At 38.9% G+C, this 4,257-nt stretch overlaps 1 pseudogene; it reads left to right on the top strand.

Annotated features, from left to right (window-relative positions):
* Positions 1–425: 425 nt before the first annotated feature.
* On the top strand, positions 426–3,420 carry LOC111815879 (annotated as a pseudogene).
* The last annotated feature ends 837 nt before the right edge of the window (positions 3,421–4,257 follow it).

Raw genomic sequence — 4,257 nt, 5'->3', positions numbered from 1 at the left:
AGATCCTTTGTCAGTGTCAGCCATGTGGATGAGTCACAGCCATTGCTTGACCAATTTGCTCTCTGTGAAAGCCTGAGAGAATGTTTTCTCTCCATAAGACTCTCCTTAGGCACACTCTACATCATCGATCACTTTCCTCTGTGGTACCATAATCTCCTGATCAAAAAATTTGGGACACAACTGAGTTACAGGATGTTACATACGTGTTCTCCTATGTCTTGAGTCCTCACTGACTTTGAAAGGTTAGGGCCAAAATGTTGGCTGTCCTTGCCACCTTTCTTTTTCTCTAATTTTTGGTCTGCAAACTTAAGTTGTTAACCCTCCAGAGGAGAGGCTTAGTGATATTACTGCCCTGTAACGTGGGCAGCTGAACTTAACCTCACTATCTGTCTGAATATCTTGGAGGAGGTGAGTCTGGTCTCGAAATGCAGGGCCATGATCCAAAGGAACCAGAGCAGCTGAGGAAGGTTTTTATTAGTGGTCTGAGTTTTGAAACTACTTGTAATAGTTTAAGAGGACAGTTTGAGAAATGGGACACAGTCAGATTGTGTGGTAATGAAAGGTCCTCAAACAAAGTGCTCCAGATGCTTTGGCTTTGTGACTTACTCTTGTTTTGAAGAGATGGATGCAGCAGTGTGTGCTGGACCACACAAGGTTGGTGGGCGTGTAGTGGGACCAAAGAGAGCCGCTTCTAGAGAGGATTGACTCAGCAAAGCCGGGTGTCCATCTAACAGTGAACAAAATTTTTGTTCGTGGTCTTAAAGAAGATACAGAAGAACAGAATTTGAGAGACTACTTTGAAAAATATGGCAGGATTGAAATCGTAGAAGTTACGGAAGACAGGCAGGGTGAAAAAAAAGAGAGGATTTGTTTTTGTAACTTTTGGTGATCATGAAACAACTGATTAAATTTTTTGTTCAGAAACGCCACACTATTAATGGGCATAATTGTGGAGTGAAAAGTCTCTTTCTAAACAAGAGATGCAGTCTGCTGGATCACAGAGAGGCTCTAGAGGTGGTTCTGGCCACTTTATGTGTCATGGAGGAAACTTTGGAGGTGGTGGAGGGGCTTTTGGCTGTGGTGGAAACTTTGATGGAAGAGAAGGTTATAGTGGTGGAAGAGGTGGCAGCAGAGGTAGTTATGGAGGAGGTGATGGCGGATATAATGGACTTGGAGGTGATGATAGAAACTAGGCTGGTGGTCCTGGTTATAGTAGCACAGGAGGGTATGGTGGTGGTGGACCAGGATATGGAAACCACAGTGGTGGATTCAGTGGTGGAGGAGGACATGATGGCTACAAGGAAGGAGGAAATGGTGGTGGTGGTACTATGGTGGTGGTGGGAACTATAAGGATTTTGGAAATTACAGTGGACAGCAACAGTCAAATTCTGAACCCATTAAGGGGGACAGTTTTGATGGAAGAAGCTATGGCAGTCTCTATGGTGGTGGTTATGGATCTGATGGTGGAAGTGGTGGGTATGGTAGCAGAAGGTTTAAAGAAAAACAGAAAGAGCGACAGTTCTTATCAGGAGATAGTGAGGAGCTGTCAGGAAAGCTGCAGGTTAGTATGAGACAGTCATCTCAAATGCATTGGAGGAACTGTAGAAATCTGCCACGGAAGGAATGATGATCCACAGTCAGCAAAGTTACTGCAGCTTAAACAGGAAACCCTTCTGGTTCAGGACGGTCATAGCCACAGTTTCCAAAAGTGCAGCTATTGATTAATGCAATGTAGTGTCAATCAGCTGTACATTCCCGAGGTCTTTTATCTGGTGTAGCTTTGTTTTTTTCTTTCTTTTCAGTACATCAGGTATATTGTCCTATAAATTGTGGTGCTTGTACCAGGAATAAAAAGTTAAGAAAATTTTTTTGGAACTGGGGATTGAACTCAGGACCTCGCGCTTGCCAGGCGAGTGCTTATTCCACAGAGATGCCTTCCCAGCCCAGCATCACTTATTAAAGGTCTTTTCTGATTTTTCAATGCACAGAATGCTTTCTTGCTGCTTCTATTTTTCATTTGTTTCATGACAATCCAGTTAACTTTTTATGTTGTTCTTTTTTTCTCAGTTAACATTTCCTGCTCCAAATACTTATAGATTACATATCACTTGTATTATTTGTCTTGTATTGCATATTCAGGGCTCCACCCATCTTTCCACTGGGACATCTCTCTTCTTTGTATTATTTGATAACAGCTTACAATATATTAAAGAATATGTATTTTTGTCAGCCATAACTTGTATGAAGAGTGCAGAGGAATAGGACTCTTGGATACTGCTTGGGGCAGTGGAAATTAATGCAAATATTTTGAAGAACAAATTCAGCATGTTTCAAGATACTTAAAAGATATTATCTATAAAATATTTACCCTATAAAAGCTCAGAATTATGGAAATACATATGTATATGGACTCACATAAAGTGCTTATGAAAATAAAAACACAGGAAAGATGCCTATCAATAGGACACTGGTTCCATATAACACTGCCTCGCACTCTAGAATGAAGCCACCACACTCAGCCTACTCTTAATGGGTAGCATTTTGCACTACCTTCTTGGTTTTCTTTGTCACATTTTTATTCATCTTAATGAGAAAAAGGTAAAATAGCAATGAAACAGTTTCAGAACAGATTAGTAGGACAGTTACAATAATTACTACATTGCATATTGTTGTCTTCATAGTAGTAATTCAGAGGACAAGATGCAGACATGATATCTTGTCTAAACACTGTTAGTACAAACCTTTCTTCTCAATGAACTAAGAGAAAATAGCTGTATATATCTTGCATATACATATATATAATATATTATTTTTCACAATGAAAAGGTCTTTTATATCTCCCTTTTTTTTTTTTTTTTTTGGTCAGAGATGGGTGGCACAGCTAGTTGCCTGGCTCCTGAGATAATCAGAGATGAAGATTATGATTTCAGCATGGATTGGTGGAGTCTTGGAGCGATCCTGTATGAGATGATGGTCCGAGAATCTCCCTTTCCCATCACTGAGAACCATGATAGCCCTCATAGAAGGGCAGTCACCCATCTCACTCTGCTTATTTTAGAAAGCACCGTTCTCATATCACCTTATTTGTCTGTAGAAGCTGCAAGTGTCCTTCAGGCTTTTCTGAAGAGGGACCCAGAAGAGAGACTGGATTGTCATGGTGACACAGGGTTTAAGGACACTTAATACTACCCATTCTTTCAGAATGTGGACTGGGACCTGATGGAGCAAAAGTGGATGGTACCTCCTTTTAAGCCAAATATTTCTGGAGAATTCAGGTTGGAAAACTCTGATCTGGAGTTTACTAAAGAACCTGTCTGGCTCACTCCAGAAGACAAGGGCAGTGTGGCAGCGATTGAAGCCCATGAATTTGCAGGTTTTGGGTATCTCCACCCTCTTTTGAGTTATGAAGAACAAGTCTGATCCTCATTTTACATCCATGCATTCTGTTTATGTTGCCCTTGCACAGACAGAGAAACTTACTACAAGCCTGTACTCAATTGACCATACTTGCTTAGAAGCTCATTTTAATTTCCTTTTTTTCGTACTTATATTTAGGTGTCATACTTGATTCTTATAGTCTATGATAGAAAATACTGAATTTCTTGATGTTGATAGATTTGCTGTTTATGATTTAATTTAAGTGTGAAGCAATTGCTTGTTACCCTAACTTGTAAACACATTCCATTTATGCAGTGGTTTCAGAATGTATATGATTTCTTTTATTTTTGTTGTCATAATATAATTTGCCTTTTAAGTAGAATGTTTTAGCTATGCTTGTTTCCCCCAGACCATATTACCTGTTCTTTTGGCACCTAGTATACATAGTCTTCAGGGAAATCCAAAAATTCACAATTTGAATACTTCTGCAGAACACACATTGGTCCTAGTTTTACCCCCTTAGTTAAGTTTCTTAATTTGAATAATACATGACATACATATAGGAATCTTTTCAGTACAGAGTTCTTCAAATATGTTTATTTAAATTAGTAGTTAGCAGTTCCTCAGTGAGTTCTCAGACATAGCATTCTTGTGTTAGTACCAGTTTTTATGAAAAGGCCATTAAAATAATCATCGTCATCTGAGTAAGTTACTATGGAACAAACCTACTACAATTTAAGTTTAGGTAAGATATCCAGTGTGCATTTTATTTTATTTTTTTATTTTTTTTTTGAGTTTGACAAAATTTATTGGTTATTTTAGTAAAGACATTCATCTCAGTCATTTCTCTCTCATCTTGACCTTACATTAGTATTTCAT

The sequence above is a fragment of the Octodon degus genome, unplaced genomic scaffold (assembly GCF_000260255.1).
Source record: "Octodon degus isolate 3935 unplaced genomic scaffold, OctDeg1.0 scaffold00023, whole genome shotgun sequence".
In the NCBI taxonomy this organism is placed as follows: Eukaryota; Metazoa; Chordata; class Mammalia; order Rodentia; family Octodontidae; genus Octodon; species Octodon degus.
The sequence above is the reverse complement of the archived record's forward strand: the minus strand, read 5'-3'. Positions and strand labels throughout refer to the sequence as shown.